Raw genomic sequence first — 18,208 nt, forward strand, 5'->3', positions numbered from 1 at the left:
CAACTTCTGATCACTTTCGATCACTAGGGCAGCTTGAACTACAGAGGTATACGTCTTGAGCTGCAAAGCCACCACTCCACTACGAACTTCAGGCTTCAATCCTTGTTGAAACCTCCTAGCTTTCTGAATCACGCTATTCACATATCCAGGGGCTAATCGGGCCAATTCCGTAAACTTGGCCTCATACTCAGCCACCCTCTTCTCTCCTTGCTTCAGTTCCAAAAACTCCATTTCCAATTGACTCTATAAGCAATCCGGAAAATACTTTTCTAGGAACAACTCTGTAAATCTGGCCCAAGAAACAGGGCCCTCTCCTTCTAGTGCACACGTAAATTCCCATCAATTATTTGCTTCACCCTTGAGAAAATAACTAGCGTAATCCGTCTTAGAATCATCACTGACCTGAATGAGGGTAAAGGCTTTCTCCATTTCCTTAAGCCAAACTCTAGCAGCAATCAGATCTACCTCTCCCTTAAACTCTGGGGGTTTGACTGACTGAAAGGACTTGAAACTAACGGTTTGGTTTGGCTCTCTAGGCTGGGGTTGCTGTTGAAGCTGCAACTGTTGTTGGATTTGTTGGTGCTGTTGTTGTATGAATTGCTGTTGTTGTTGTGCTGTTGCAGGAATTGCTGTTGCTATTGCTAGAATTGTTCTTGCTGTTGAGCCATCTGGTTAGACCGTCGGCGCAGCAAATCTAGTAATCCATCCATGGCTAGGCCCCCATCAGAGTTCCTGCTGGAGGAATTGGACGTGATATTCTTCTTGGGAGGCATTCTCCTGAAACACGACAAAAAAAGGTTTTATATGAAAATTGTGCCCCCGGGTAGCAACATTTTTTTATGCATCAGGAGAATGCTGTCACAATTAAATATTCCCTTCCTTGTTTACTTGGGTTCCATCCACGATGCATAACTAAATTTAACAAAACCAACAACAAATATAACAATAACAGTAACAGTAATAACAACAGTGCAACGAAAATAAAACTAACAACAACAGTGTAATAGAAAGAACTATAATATAACAACAGTACAAATCCATCCAATAACTACAGTACAACACTCGAAATAAACTGAATACACAACAAAATTGGCTTTCATAGCAGCCTCCACCTAATACAAGCTACAACAACATAATATACATACATAAAGAAAACACCTATAGAACTCCTACAAACCAACTCTGATCTCTGAATCTCACTACAGAAATTTTGATCTAACCTCTGCCACTGCCACCGATAGACCCTAGCTCAAATACCAACCAGTTCACGAGATCCTGATACTGAAAACTCTAAACTCGGAGCTAATAAAATGGTCAATGGTCCGGGCTCTCTCTACAGCAGCCTGAGTCAAGGATCGCACTCATTCCTGAACATCGGGTGAAAGGGCAGGGATGCCCTGAAAAGGTCCAACCGGTATCTAGTCAAGCTGTGCCGCTAACCCCGGCCTCTTCTCTATGATAAAAGTCTGGTTCAACGCTCGAAAAACATGGTAGGGGATCGGGGAAGATGCACCTGAAAGAACAGATGGAGGGACAGGTGGTCTTGAGGTGGAAGAACGGGGACCGTACCTTGGAGGGAAATCCCTAACAGCAGACACTGACCGTCGTACCCAACAAGGTCGGGCACTAGGTCCTGACACACCTCCTGGCACAACTGGAGGAACTGGTGGGGGAGGCATGGGGGTCTCCTCAGCTATAACATCCAAAGTCCTCTCAGAGTATGAATAATCTGAATCTGATCTGTTCTCCCGAGATGGAGAACTAGAAATCACTACGGGCCACTTCCAACAATATAAATATACAGGGAAGATACAACAAGGTTAAGGAAAGTCTATTAAAATATTAATAGATGCCAGGGTAACGCCGTCGGAACCCTCGACTGACACTTAGGGTTGCTCCTCTAAATGAGTTGCTGACTCACACTTTAGGACACACTTCCTACACCTTTCTGACTTAATCCTTAAACTAAATCAGGGACTTGAACCTGTAGCTCTGATACCAACTGTGACGGCCTCAACCCCGAGGTCAGGGGCTGACATCACCAAAATATAACAAAATACGATTATAAACTACTAATTAAACTTCTATATATATAATAAATCCTGAATCCATAAAATTTAGGCCTTTTTACATCCCCTACCCCAAGAGTTCATTCTTACTTACGGATAATGTTACGACCGGCATTTTATGTAATATTATTTGTGGATTTGGTATAATATTAAAGTCAAATGAAAATATATTCAATGATTATACGCTAGTATGAGTGAAAATTTCTGCATTATAAATTTGCTTTGTGTAGTATATGATTTTTTCAAAGCAAGAGTTTATTTAATTTCTTTATTTTTTTTGATTTATAAGGAATATTCTAAGCTTTGGAAAAATTTTCTTTTAAAAGGTATTTTGTTCACAAATTTTGAAAATGATTTTATAAAGTCTCTAAAAATCCAAGTTAATTTATGGTATAAATTTTATAATTTTTGAACTTGTATTTTATTTTATAAAAATAAATCATTATAAATTTTAGTTGTTATATTTATCGAATTACATGAATAACCTTGCATGCAAACTCTCTTCTATTCAACTAAAGGGCTAAAAAGGACAATTACAATCCCACTAACTCTCATCTTGCTAACCAAATTACTCCTTTGTCCTTGCATGCAAAATGGTCCTAGTATGTCGGAAGCGTAATCTTGTCAATTCTCATTTCCACTCACTTATTTCAATCAATCAAAATCATAAAAACCCAAAGTACAAAGTGTTGTGATCATTCACCCCACTCCACACTCCACCCTCACTCTCTCCTCCCTCCCTCCTTCCTCACCTCTCGGTTTTTCCTCCCTCTCGGCAATCACCATAGCCGAAGCCCCCATCCCCTTTCTTTTCCCCATTCTTTCACTCAAACATCCATCTTATATTCAAGTAATCTTGCTCCCTACATGTTGTCTATATATATTTCAAAGAGTTTTGATTAGAAAATTTAAGTTTAAGGGTTGCATGTAAAGGTTTTAGTGAAACTCAAAATACAATCTTGATTCTTATGGATTTAAGGTTGTTTTTGAGAGAACTACAAGGAATGGATAAATGCCAAGTCTTGAGAAGGAAACTCTTGATGATTTAATGGCCATTTTCATCCATTTCATTCGGCCATGACCATATGGGAGCCGAATGAATGATCCTTGAAATCATTCTTGTTGTTTTGATCAATTCTTGCATGTTTATGTGATAATGACTTGAATTTTGTGGTAAAAATTTGATAAAACTCCTTGCATGCTAAGTGATCACCTAGGTATACCTTATGCTAGGCTTGCATGTCAATTTTAAGATGGAATATATGTAGAAAATGTGTTGTTTTGGTTTGAAAAACCCGAAGACATGCATGCATGAGGATTTCTCTTAGAATGTTGTAAGATTTTGATCATTTGGAAAGATTTTGTTAGTAAACCTTAATTTCAGTAGGTATAATGTGTTAATATTGATTTATGCTTCTTGTTGCATGATAATAATTCGTGATTATCTTTTATAAAAATGCATACCTTGTTGTTTCAAAAGCATAAAGATTTGTGAAGTGTAGATTCTCTTGTTTTGCCATAATTATACTTAAGGTAAGGATGATCTCACGAATGTTATTTTCAGAATAAGGGAGTTAGTTCAGTAGAATACCATGTTCAAGTCTTGGTTTGAGTATTGGGTTGTTGGTAGTTGAGTTTGTCAAGTCAAAACCTTGGAGAAATGAGAATTATAGTTTCTGCAGAAAATCAGTTTAGTACCCTGAGGTTTAGAGTGAGTTTTGACCATGTCATTGGTGTGCACTTTGAGGCCCAAGCTACCAGAAGTTAGTATAGCCCAAGCTACCAGAAGTTAGTATAGGGAGTATATAAAAGGTTTTAGGAGTTGGTTAGAGGTTTGCATGTCATTTGGTTAGGTGCACAAGTAGAATAACAAAATCTGTCCAGCAGGGGACAGTTTTGTTGCAACTTAGAAATAGGGAGATTTGACCATGTCATGGGTAGGCCCTCATTAGGTCCAATTGGACCTTAGTTAGAGGGAGTGTCAGAGAAGTATTTCCAACCATAGTTCATAGGATATGAGTTAGAACCATGTGTCACAAGTTAATTCAAGTCAGGGCATTTTCTGCCCAGAAAACAGGGGAACCTTGGACTTTTAACTTAGGCCCAAGAAGACCCAAGCCAGGCCCTTGAGCCACATCAAGTTTGTGAGATGCCCTTAGGTCAGGAGAGTCTTGTGTAAAAGTTTTGAAGGAAAACTGGTAGTTTAAGAATGTCTAATGTACTCAAGAAACCATAGTTGTCATTCTGAAATTTGCACCGGTGAGCACTTTCACTTATCACATAGTTTTAGAACACTTAGAAGTGAGTATTAGGTCGACCACCATAGTTGTAAGATAGTATAAGGTCAGTAGAGAAAAAGGCACAAGTGAGGGTCAATAGGTTTTGGATAATTTAGGAAAGGCACATCGAGTTAGGAAGCCAAAATTAGAAGACTATGTCTAGTTTAGCGACCAAGTGACTTAAGTGGTGAGTCGAGATCATCCAAGCCTAGTGTTGCATTATGGTATATATGGTGTTATTTGGTGTTAATATATGATATGTGATTATGTGGCTACGTGTGTACATTTGAAATATAAAGGTGGATATAAATTAAGTGCGTATAGGCCTAAGTGCCATCCGTGTTTAATTTCAAGTTATAAATAGGTTAAGTTAGTGAGAATATATTATAATGAGGATTATTATTACTTATGTAGGATCTCGAGACGAGGGAAAAATTGCCATAAAGGTCGAGTGAAGCTCCAGTTGTTGCTCCTACCAGTCAGACCAGATCAGCTTATCTCAAGGCAAGTGATTCAACTTGACCTTCGTATTTACTATAAACAGTTCATATATATATCGATGCAATTATCCTGAGTCATTTTGATATGTTTAAATCAAGCGTATCTCTCGCTTATCTTCGAATTATATAGAAATGCCATGAACCCTCAAGTATGTATTGCAAGTAGTTCAAAAGTCTTTTCATGATAGTTAAATGCCATGATAAAATAAAGAGTTGTTATATTACTTGATTGATCCTCTTGATTAGCATGCTGTTGATTCCTAAGTATTGATATCTCATCCTAATACTTGAACCCCTATAGAACCTTACCTTGAACTCTGATAGTCAGAAACTTACCAACATGATTCCTCATTGATTGATACCCTCTTTCCTATCCTAAAGCTTGTCAATTCTGATATATACATACATCCTGAGCTAGAGATCATTACCTTAACACCCACAGTATTCGTGAAGCTTATCTTCTTGATGATCCAACACCTGTACCTTGATGAGAAACCATTGCTTTGAGCCCAGTTTGGCATTACCCCTTCATATTATCCATTAGTCTCACCATATTTTCCTGTCCAAATTCTAACATATGAAAACCTTTTGGTTACCCTAATAGAGTAAAGTTTTGTGAATCATGGCCCTGAGATTTAGTACCATACTTCCCGTGTTTCGAGTTGATCTATATTCCCTTAATAAAAATGTTTACTGTTAAAAGAGATTTTATTACAATTCGGCATCAGCTTTTGAAATAAATAAAATGTGGGTTCTTCAGCCCCAAAGGGGGATAAATGTTTTCTTTGAATAGTGGATCTGGACTAAGATACGAGTCCTTTCCACACTTATATTAGGCTTAAAAGTTGCCTAAGGGATTCCCGTTAATGTTTTAGAACCCAGCGAGGTTCGGGATTACTTCGCGGCTTATCACCGGCTGTAATCCGTAGCATCATAAAACGATTTTGATTAAGACATGATTTTAAAATTGTTTTGATACAAGCAAAATGATGCCATCTCTCATAGTTTATCTCTCGTTATCATTAGTTATGTCTTTCCATTGACATTCTTAAAAGTATATCTCGATTTATGCTTTGTGTTGTACTGTTAGCACTTGTTGAGCATTTGGCTCACTTCTTGCTCTACCCTGATATTACAACTAGCAGCTATGGTTAGATTCAAGCAGACTACCCGTAAGACCTGTGATGCTGATGCTTATGTTCGAGCTCAGGTAGAATAAGTAATAATAGTTGTGTGAGGACTCGGTATTTGTAATCAGATGTAATAGTTGGTAGTGATGGGTTGTTCCAAACCCTAAACTGTAAGATCTTGGAGTTGGTTGTGTATTCTTCATTAAAATGATGTAATAGCTATATTTATTTTGCTGTTTAAGTTGGGGGTGTGACAGGTTTTGGTATCAGAGCTACGGTTTAGAGTCCCTGGACAGCCCAAATAGGTTATAGGATATGTGTGTAGGTTATAGATAATATGCGAGAGAGTAGGATAAGTAAATTTATTATTAATACTCCTCTTATTGGTTGTCAGCAAAGGGCGCATTCCTCGTCATCCTCTGGGTCGGACGATACTATTGCTTTCTCCGTGTATGCTGAGTTGAGGCGCGAGTTCGACATGCTTCAGGGCAAGTACGACCGACTGATAGACCGACTGAAGAACGTGTATCCGGACAGCCGAAACTACGAAGGGAAGCCCAAGGAGCAGATGACTGCGAGACTTGAGACCTTGGTTCAGTACATCAACACTAAGCTTGAGGAGATGCCAGCACACCGGGACCGTACCAGCCAATATGTCATTCAGATGGTGGCGGATGAGCTCCAGAGCATTGTGAAGACGCTTCGAGAGGAAAAGACTACCAAGCCCCGTTCAGATGGAGTGGAGCCTTAGTTCTTTCCATTTACCTTTCATGTTGTTGTACTGACAGACTCTGTGGAATCCCCAGTTTTTTCCGTTGTTTCCTTTAAATAAACCTGTTATTCCTAGAATCAGACCTTGTCCTAATCCTATGTACTGTGACCTTTAAAATTTCAATAATTATGTGCTATTTTTCCATTTGCTCTCAACTGTTATTTTATATTTTTATCATCATATCTGCTTAATTTGGAAACTTGACCCCATATGTAAATGAGAATGCCATGTGAAACCCTCGAATCATTTTATCATTCATATCTGTTTTGACACAACTCTTATTTCAGGATCATGCCTCCCAAAAAGAAGAACCCAACAACCACCTCCACCACAAACCCAAATATTCTTCAACTACTGGAAACCTTGCAACAGCAAACCAATGCTATAGCTCAACAACAACTAACTCTTCAACAACGAATTGAAAACCAAGATAACCGTGAGCCACACCAACCACCCGAACCACTAGTACCACCTAGACAAATTGTCACTTTTAAGGCTTTTCAGAATGTGAATCCACCTGCATTTCATGATACCACTGATCTAGTGATAGCTAACACATGGATCAAGAAGATGGAAAGGGCTTTTGAGTTGGTACAGTTAGGAGACGATCAGAAGATGCCGTATGCTACTTACTTCTTGAAGGGAGAAGTTATCTATTGGTGGGAATCAGTAAAGGCTATGGAAGTCACTCAGCAGGTTTCTTGGGAGAGATTTAAGAAGTTATTTCTGGACAAGTATTACCCTAAGTACATGCAGAATCAGATGGAGCTAAAATTTCTGGAGTTGAAGCAAGGGAACATGACTGTATTGGAGTATGAGAAGAAGTTCACTGAGTTGTCAAGGTTTGTGACAAAGTATACCAGCACTGAGGAGGAAAAAGCAAAGAAATTCCAGCAAGGATTGGAGCCTTGGATCAGAGATAGGGTGGCTATATTTGAGCTTGAAACTTATGCGGGAGTAGTACAGAAAGCTGCTCTGATTGAGAATAATGGGATGCAGTCAAGGAAAGAGAGGGATAACAAGAAGAGGAAGGTTCCATTTTATGGAGAAAAGTCTGAAGCCGGAAGTTCGCAAGATCGGAATATAAAAAGGATTGGTTTCCAGAAGGGCGGAAATTTTCAAAAGAAGGGAAATTTGGGCAAAAGGCAAGAATCAAAAGGGAACAACCAGGCAAGCCAAGGGCAAGTTGGAGAAAACAGGTTCCAGAGACCGGAATGCAAGCACTGTGGAAGAAGGCACCCCGGAGTATGCAATAAGCTGAATATGACCTGTTATAGGTGAAATCAGAAGGGACATTTGGCGAATGAGTGCATGATGCCGAAGCCAGGAGTTACGTGCTACAAGTGTGGGAAGACTGGACACATGGCTAGGGAGTGTAAGGCAACAGGACCAGTCAAAGCTCTGATGAATGTGGCAAGTACTAGTGCGAGTGTGCCAGTTGAGGTATTGGCATTACCTCCACCACCAACACCAACCCCACAAGCAACAACAAGGACATTTGATTTGAAGATGAAGGATGCTGTACAGAATTCGGAGGTGATAGCAGGTACACTTTTACTCAATAATGTCAAAGCTAAAGTATTGATTGATTCAGGAGCAACAAGATCTTTCATATCAGAATCTTTTGTTGATAAGCTCCAATGTGATAAAATGGTTATGAGTGAGGTAGTAAATGTGGTAATTGCTAACCAAGAGAAGATTCCTGTGAATCAATTTTGTCCAAAGTGTGAGATTGATATTTCGGGGTATAAGTTCTCAGCCGACTTGATACTCTTCAAGTTGGGAGAGTTTGATATAATTTTAGGAATGGATTGGTTAGGAGAGAATAGCGCTCAGATAAATTGTAAGACCAAGAGAGTGTATTTAAGGACGAAGAGTGGAGAGAAGGTAGTATTTAAGGGGCAGAGGCAAGAGCAACTATTTCTTACAGTTGTTCAGGCTAAGAAGTTACTTAGAAAAGGTTGTGAGTCGTTCCTAGCATATGTAGTGGATTCAGAGAGAGGCAGCCTCAGAATGGAAGATAACGAGTTCCCCGATGTGTTTCCCGATGAACTACCAGGCTTACCACCAGATCGACAAATTGAGTTCGAGATCAACCTTGCTCCAGGCACAGAACCAGTTTCAAAGGCCCCATATAGGATGGCACCAGCAGAAATGAAAGAGTTGGCGAGCCAACTACAAGAATTATTGGATAAAGGAGTGATACGACCAAGTACGTCGCCATGGGGAGCACCTGTTCTGTTTGTAAAGAAGAAAGATGGGAGTATGCGTCTATGCATAGATTACCGGGAGTTGAATAAGGTGACGATCAAGAACCGCTACCCGCTACCAAGGATAGATGACCTTTTTGATCAGTTGAAGGGAGCAAAATGCTTTTCGAAGATTGATCTGAGATCGGGATACCATCAATTAAAGATCAAAGAAGAAGATATTCCTAAGACCGCATTCAGGACCAGATATGGGCATTATGAATTCCTAGTAATGCCGTTTGGATTAACCAACGCTTCGGCCGCCTTTATGGATCTGATGAATCGGGTATTTGAGAAGTATTTGGACAAATTTGTCGTGGTATTTATTGATGACATCCTTATTTATTCTAAGTCGGAAGAAGAACATAAGCAGCACCTCTGGATAGCATTGGAGATACTCCGACAAGAGAAGTTGTATGCGAAGTTTACCAAATGTGAGTTTTGGTTAAAGGAAGTTCACTTTTTGGGGCATGTTATTGGAAATGAGGGAGTTAAAGTGGATCCGGCAAAGATTGAGGCAGTTATGAGCTGGGAGAGGCCAAAGACTCCTACGGAAGTGTGAAGTTTTCTAGGATTGGCTGGATACTATAGAAGATTCGTCAAGGATTTCTCGAAGATCGCCACACCATTGACCAAGTTAACCAGAAAGAATCAAAAGTTTGAATGGAGTGCAGAATGTGAAGATAGCTTTCAAGAGTTAAAGCAGAAGTTGGTAACAGCTCCGGTGTTGGTACTTCCAGATGATCAAGGGAATTTTGTAATATTCAGCGACGCTTCACATAAGGGTTTGGGTTGTGTGTTGATGCAACACAGTAAAGTGATCGCATATGCGTCAAGACAGTTGAAGCCGCATGAGTTAAAGTACCCGACGCATGACTTGGAACTAGCCTCCATAGTGTTCGCACTCAAGATCTGGAGACATTACCTTTATGGAGAGAAGTGTGAAATCTACATGGATCACAAGAGTTTAAAGTACATTTTTCCTCAGAAAGAGCCCAATATGAGGCAGAGGAGATGGCTGGAATTGATCAAAGACTATGACTGTTCGATAAATTACCATCCTGGAAAGGCGAACGTAGTGGCCGATGCTCTGAGTAGGAAGGAGAGATTGAATATGATGATAACATCAAAAGAGTTATCTGAAGAAATCGAAAGATTGGAATTGGAACTTTGAGCTTATGGAAAAGTCGAGAAAGTTTGTCGTGCAATGACCTTTCAGCCAACACTAGTGGAAAAGATAAAGAAGTGTCAAGAGGAAGTAATGGAAAAAGAGAAGAATCAGTTATCTGGAGAGGAGATTAATACTCAAAGGGATGAGCAAGAGATACTAAGGTTTTCATCCAGAATATGGATTCCCCATGTACCTGAATTAAAGAATGAGATTTTGCAAGAAGCCCACAATTCAAAATTTTCAATCCACCCGGGAAGCACCAAGATGTATCGAGACTTAAAGAAGAACTTTTGGTGGCCAAATATGAAGCGAGACGTGGCAGAATGGGTTGCGAAGTGCTATACTTGTCAGAAAGTAAAGGCAGAACATCAACGACCAAGCGGATTAATTCAGCCCCTGAAGATTCCAGAATGGAAATGGGAAAATATCGATATGGACTTTATAGTGGGACTACCGCGAACGAAATCCGGGCATGACGCAATATGGGTTATAATTGATCGTCTTACGAAGTCGGCGCATTTCCTTCCAATAAATGAGAAGTCGTCACTGGACAAGTTGGTTCATCTGTATGTGCGCGAAATCGTACTAAGGCATGGAGTACCCGTATCAATAATTTCAGACAGAGATCCCCGATTTAACTCGAGATTCTGGAAGCAATTTCAGGAATGTCTTGGCACAAAGTTGAATATGAGCACGGCGTACCACCCGCAGACTGATGGCCAGAGTGAAAGGACAATTCAAACGATTGAAGACATGTTGCGCAGTTGTGCAATCGATTTTGCAGGAAGTTGGGACGATCACTTGCCATTGATTGAATTCTCTTACAACAACAGCTATCATTCCAGTATCGGCATGCCACCATACGAAGCTTTGTACGGGCGAAAGTGTAGATCACCAACAAGTTGGGATGAAGTAGGAGAAGGAAGAATTCTCGGCTCGGAATTGGTACAACAGTTGCATGACTCGGTCAAGTTAATTCAGAAAAGGTTGCTTGCTGCTCAAGATAGACAGAGGAAGTATGCGGATCTAGCGCGTAAGGACGTTCAATTCCAAATTGGCGAAGCTGTGTTGCTGAAGGTGTCACCTAGAAAAGGGTTGATGAGATTTGGGAAGAAAGGGAAGTTAACACCTAGATACATAGGTCCTTTTGAGATTTTAAGTCAAGTGGGAAAGGTGGCCTACGAGTTGGCCTTACCACCTCAGTATCAGCATGTGCATAATCTGTTCCATGTGTCGTTACTTAAGAAGTACAATCCTGACATTAGCCATGTGATAGAATATGAACCTGTAGAAATTCAGGAAGACCTGTCATTTGTGGAGTAACCGATTAAAATACTCGACTGGCAAGTAAAGAGCCTTAGAAATAAGTCGATAAAGTTAGTAAAAGTACATTGGAGGAACCCTAAGGTCGAAGAATCGACTTGGGAGTTAGAGTCTGATATGCGTTCCCGACATCCTCATCTTTTTTCTTAGATTCTGGGGACAGAATCCCTTAAGGGGGAGAGGATGTTACGACCGACATTTTATGTAATATTATTTGTGGATTTGGTATAATATTAAAGTCAAATGAAAATATATTCAATGATTGTACGCTAGTATGAGTGAAAATTTCTGCATTATAAATTTGCTTTGTGTAGTATATGATTTTTTCAAAGCAAGAGTTTATTTAATTTCTTTTTTTTTGATTTATAAGGAATATTCTAAGCTTTGGAAAATTTTTCTTTTAAAAGGTATTTTGTTCACAAATTTTGAAAATGATTTTATAAAGTCTCTAAAAATCCAAGTTAATTTATGGTATAAATTTTATAATTTTTGAACTTGTATTTTATTTTATAAAAATAAATCATTATAAATTTTAGTTGTTATATTTATCGAATTACATGAATAACCTTGCATGCAAACTCTCTTCTATTCAACTAAAGGGCTAAAAAGGACAATTACAATCCCACTAACTCTCATCTTGCTAACCAAATTACTCATTTGTCCTTGCATGCAAAATCATAAAAACCCAAAGTACAAAGTGTTGTGATCATTCACCCCACTCCACACTCCACCCTCACTCTGTCCTCCCTCCCTCCTCCTTCACCTCTCGGTTTTTCCTCCCTCTCGGCAATCACCATAGCCGAAGCCCCCATCCCCTTTCTTTTCTCCATTCTTTCACTCAAACATCCATCTTATATTCAAGTAATCTTGCTCCCTACATGTTGTCTATATATATTTCAAAGAGTTTTGAGTAGAAAGTTTAAGTTTAAGGGTTGCATGTAAAGGTTTTAGTGAAACTCAAAATACAATCTTGATTCTTATGGATTTAAGGTTGTTTTTGAGAGGACTACAAGGAATGGATAAATGTCATGTCTTGAGAAGGAAACTCTTGATGATTTAATGGCCATTTCCATCCATTTCATTTGGCCATGACCATATGGGAGCCGAATGAATGATCCTTGAAATCATTCTTGTTGTTTTGATCAATTCTTGCATGTTTATGTGATAATGACTTGAATTTTATGGTAAAAATTTGATAAAACTCCTTGCATGCTAAGTGATCACCTAGGTATACCTTATGCTAGGCTTGCATGTCAATTTTAAGATGGAATATATGTAGAAAATGTGTTGTTTTGGTTTGAAAAACCCGAAGGCATGCATGCATGAGGATTTCTCTTAGAATATTGTAAGATTTTGATCATTTGGAAAGATTTTGTTAGTAAGCCTTAATTTCAGTAGGTATAATGTGTTAATATTGATTTATGCTTCTTGTTGCATGGTAATAATTTGTGATTATCTTTTATAAAAATGCATACCTTGTTGTTTCAAAAGCATGAAGATTTGTGATTTGTGAAGTGTAGATTCTCTTATTTTGCCATAATTGTACTTAAGGTAAGGATGATCTCACCAAGGTTATTTTGAGAATAAGGGAGTTAGTTCAGTAGAATACCATGTTTAAATCTTGGTTTGAGTATTGGGTTGTTGGTAGTTGAATATGTCAAGTCAAAACCTTGGAGAAATGAGAATTATAGTTTCTGCAGAAAATCAGTTTAGTACCCTGAGGTTTAGAGTGAGTTTTGACCATGTCATTGGTGTGCACTTTGAGGCCCAAGCTACCAGAAGTTAGTATTGAGAGTATATAAAAGGTTTTAGGAGTTGGTTAGAGGTTTGCATGTCATTTGGTTAGGTGCACAAGTAGGATAACAAAATCTGTCCAGCAGGGGACAGTTTTGTTGTAACTTAGAAATAGGGAGATTTGACCATGTCATGGGTAGGCCCTCATTAGGCCCAATTGGGCCTTAGTTAGAGGGAGTGTCAGAGAAGTTTTTAAAACCATAGTTCATAGGATATGAGTTAGAACCATGTGTCACAAGTAAATTCAAGTCAGGGCATTTTCTGCCCAGAAAAACAGGTGAACCTTGGACTTTTAGCTTAGTCCCAAGAAGGCCCAAGCCAGGCCCTTGAGCCACATCAAGTTTGTGAGATGCCCTTAGGTCAGGAGAGTCTTCTGTAAAAGTTTTGAAGGAAAACTTATATTTTAAGAATGTCTAATGTACTCAAGAAACCATAGTTGTCATTCTGAAATTTGCACCGGTGAGCACTTTCACTTATCACATAGTTTTAGAACACTTAGAAGTGAGTATTAGGTCGACCACCATAGTTGTAAGATAGTATAAGGTCAGTAGAGCAAAAGGCTCAAGTGAGGGTCAATAGGTTTTGGATAATTTAGGAAAGCCACATCGAGTTAGGAAGCCAAAATTAGAAGACTATGTCTAGTTTAGTGACCAAATGACTTAAGTGGTGAGTCGAGATCATCCAAGCCTAGTGTTGCATTATGGTATATATGGTGTTATTTGGTGTTAATATATGATATGTGATTATGTGGCTACGTGATTACATTTGAAATATAAAGGTGGATATAAATTAAGTGCGTATAGGCCTAAGTGCCATCCATGTTTAATTTCAAGTTATAAATAGGTTAAGTTAGTGAGAATATATTATAATGAGGATTATTATTATTTATGTAGGATCTCGAGACGAGGGAAAACTTGCCATAAAGGTCGAGTGAAGCTCCAATTGTTGCTCCTACCAGTCAGACCAGATCAGCCTATCTCAAGGCAAGTGATTCAACTTGACCTTCGTATTTACTATAAACAGTTCATATTTATATATCGATGCAATTATCCTGAGTCATTTTGATATGTTTAAATCAAGCGTATCTCTCGCTTATCTTCGAATTATATAGAAATGCCATGAACCCTCAAGTATGTATTGCAAGTAGTTCAAAAGTCTTTTCATGATAGTTAAATGCCATGATAAAATAAAGAGTTGTTATATTACTTGATTGATCCTCTTGATTAGCATGCTGTTGATTCCTAAGTATTGATATCTCATCCTGATACTTGAACCCCTATAGAACCTTACCTTGAACTCTGATAGTCAGAAACTTACCAACATGATTCCTCATTGATTGATACCCTCTTTCCTATCCTAAAGCTTGTCAATTCTGATATATACATACATCCTGAGCTAGAGATCATTACCTTAACACCCATAGTATTCGTGAAGCTTATCTTCTTGATGATCCAACACCTGTACCTTGATGAGAAACCATTGCTTTGAGCCCAGTTTGGCATTACCCCTTCATATTATCCATTAGTCTCACCATATTTTCCTGTCCAAATTCTAACATATGAAAACCTTTTGGTTACCCTAATAGAGTAAAGTTTTGTGAATCATGGCCCTGAGATTTGGTACCATACTTCCCGTGTTTCGAGTTGATCTATATTCCCTTAATAAAAATGTTTACTGTTAAAAGAGATTTTGTTACAATTCGGCATCAGCTTTTGAAATAAATAAAATGTGGGTTTTTCAGTCCCAAAGGGGGATAAATGTTTTCTTTGAATAGTGGATCTGGACTGAGACGCGAGTCCTTTCCACACTTATATTAGGCTTAAAAGTTGCCTAAGGGATTCCCGTTAATGTTTTAGAACCCAGCGAGGTTCGGGATTACTTCACGGCTGATCACCGGCTGTAATCCGTAGCGTCATAAAACGATTTTGATTAAGACATGATTTTAAAATTGTTTTGATACAAGCAAAATGATGCCATCTCTCATAGTTTATCTCTCGTTATCATTAGTTATGTCTTTCCATTGACATTCTTAAAAGTATATCTCGATTTATGCTTTGTGTCGTACTGTTAGCACTTATTGAGCATTTGGCTCACTTCTTGCTCTACCCTGATATTACAGCTAGCAGCTATGGTTAGATTCAAGCAGACTACCCGTAAGACCTGTGATGCTGATGCTTATGTTCGAGCTCAGGTAGAATAAGTAATAATAGTTGTGTGAGGACTCGGTATTTGTAATCAGATGTAATAGTTGGTAGTGATGGGCTGTTCCAAACCCTAAACTGTAAGATCTTGAAGTTGGTTGTGTATTCTTCATTAAAATGATGTAATAGCTATATTTATTTTGCTGTTTAAGTTGGGGGTGTGACAGATAATGCCATCGAAAAAACTTAAGAACAATACTTCTACTAACATTTCAAACAAATAGGACAGAAGCACGTGCACTCCTGTTTCCTTTATATCACTTTCAATTCAGAAAATTTGACATCATTCAAATTTCAAACACGCTCCATATATATGATACATATTTACGTGAAAGATTTGAATTTTGAAATCTTCTGTATGATATTCATTTGAATATTGTACTGTATTATTGTTGTACTGATGTACTATATCTTGGTCTTCCTCCCTCATATATTTTCTATGGAATATTTTAAAATTTGAATATGAGCTTCAAATTACTCATCTCACTTTCTCTCTACACATTACTCTTCGCCCATTCCTTTTGCGTCTAATTCTCAAAGATTTCTATTTTTTTATGAGTGAATCTGTGATTGTATGGATATCATGTGGTTTTTATTATATAGATCTTTGTAGTTAATTAACATGTTCTTTCTGATTTGTATCGATCTTTATTTGATCGATCTATTTATTTTCGATTATCCAGGTAGATAGACAATGGGTGCTTTTTGAAATAGACATGTTTTCTTCATTTATAGATCTGCTCAAAAGAATGGGTAAGTTCTTTTTTGATATTTTATATAATTTACCTTTTTAAAATTCTGCACTCTAATTGTTTGACTAAATATAAAATACAATTTTTGATATTTTGGTAAGAATACAGGAAGGCTTCGTGTTTTTTTTTTGCGGGAATCATCTAATTTACTAATTGGATCTTGGTCGTTAAAATAGAAAAAATTGTGCTTTATTTTGATTTTGATATAAAGCATCAACTAAGTATGTTCCTTATTTTTCATTTTTTTATATAATGCTTATTTATTATTATGTTTTTTTCTAATTTACTTATTTATTATCTTATTTATGGCTAATGCGCAGGTTAAACCGGGATATCTTTTTGGCAGCTGAGACATGGTTTCCCCTAATTTGAATGGTGTGTTCTTCGAATAGCATAAGAAGTGAATAAGGTGCTTATATTCCACAACTAGCCTTTATTTTTAATCAAGTTTTCTATATTACATGACGATATGATGAATGTGGTTTGTTGTAGAACGATTGTTTGATTGAAGTTTTTTGAGAATCAGATGAATAAATAATTTAAGAACATATATAACTAATTATATGTGTCATTTGATATATTGTAACTGTTTGATAAACGTTCTGAGAGGGTTTTGGGATGAATTTTTTTATAGTATTTTGAAATTCTCTTGCATTTGGCTTTTAGATTCTTATTGCAGCATTTTGGACTCAAAAAGTTGCAAACTATTGAGATTTCTAAGCAACTGAAGAGTTGGTAAAAATGTCTACAGGAGTGGAACTACTTTGGATTAGAAGCTTTGAAATTAGCCTCGAGATACTCAATTATGATGAGTACATGTTTCCGTCCAAAACTTGACGAAAAGAAGGCCAAATGGATCAAGTATTGAGGTTTCAAGAAACAGTAGGGTTGTGTTTATGGATCTTCCTATATTAGTTCAATGCTTCATGGATGTGGTAAGTAACTCTCACATTTTTGCTAATTAGGAAATCTTGCAGAGTGAAATTTGATATGAATGTTGAATTTATGTGTAATTTTTTTATAGAACTAATGGCAAGAATTTTATCATGCATGATATAAAAATTAGCTAGAATTGATGTAATTAACAGCAGGGAGGGAGACAACAAGAATGTGGCGATTCAACTTGTAATTGTATGAGTTCCTGAACTTTACTGCTGACTTTTCAGTTCTCACACTAAGTCACTAACAGACACAATACAGATGATAATTATATGTTCTTAAGTGGCATATGTTTGTAGTGATGCAGATGCCAATGTAATGGTGGTAACACGTGGAGTTTATTTTTTGGGAATTGCAAGCAATTAAGTGCTGATCAATTCTGAATTATTGATGCTGGATGCAGTAGATGTCCCTCTAATTATATCATTGAATGATAGGGATAAATAAATTATGCTTGTATAATTTATTTACTGCATTAATTGTACAAGCTGTGGGCTGCTAGGCCCAATAAAAAGATATATGATACTCAGACCAGAAAGGTTAAGCCTGATGGACCAGATCAGGCCTGATGGAATAAAAAAGGCCCAAAAGCCCTGATTATTAATTAATTTCGTAATTAATTAATAAGGGACAAATCAGATGTTGAAAAGAGTCCCGATAAGGATATAAATCCTTGGAGATTAGCCTCAAGGGGACCTAAAAGGATAAGGAATCAGTTTCCTACTATCTAGGACTCCAAAGTCCATTCTAATTATGAGACTTGCCCACCAAGTCTCCTATACCAAGTCCAATTCAAGGACTCCCAACATCTATATAAGGGGTCTCACCCCCACCAATCAGAACTACGTTTTTTGGCTTGATTCTCTAATTCACAGAGATACGTAGGCATCTCGTAAAGGCAGATTGAGTCACGAAACACGAGAGCAGCCATTAAAGGCCTTGAGCTCCCGAATCTTAGTATTAAATACAGCAAGTAATAACCTTAGTTTTTTATCCACAACATTTGGCGCCGTCTGTGGGAAACACAAC

At 37.8% G+C, this 18,208-nt stretch overlaps 1 long non-coding RNA gene across 2 annotated transcripts; it reads left to right on the forward strand.

Moving 5' to 3' along the window:
• The first annotated feature begins 15,919 nt into the window (after nucleotides 1-15,919).
• Nucleotides 15,920-17,568, forward strand: LOC141668318 (uncharacterized). 2 transcript variants are annotated; one of them, XR_012553001.1, is made up of 5 exons: nucleotides 15,920-16,060; nucleotides 16,172-16,241; nucleotides 16,561-16,649; nucleotides 16,992-17,175; nucleotides 17,329-17,568. It is a non-coding gene; the product is annotated as an uncharacterized LOC141668318 (long non-coding RNA). The 2 variants fall into 2 exon arrangements; XR_012553000.1 differs by having other exon boundaries at nucleotides 15,921-16,060; nucleotides 16,992-17,566.
• Nucleotides 17,569-18,208: the final 640 nt, after the last annotated feature.

The sequence above is a fragment of the Apium graveolens genome, chromosome 6, assembly GCF_009905375.1.
Source record: "Apium graveolens cultivar Ventura chromosome 6, ASM990537v1, whole genome shotgun sequence".
NCBI classification, from domain to species: Eukaryota; Viridiplantae; Streptophyta; class Magnoliopsida; order Apiales; family Apiaceae; genus Apium; species Apium graveolens.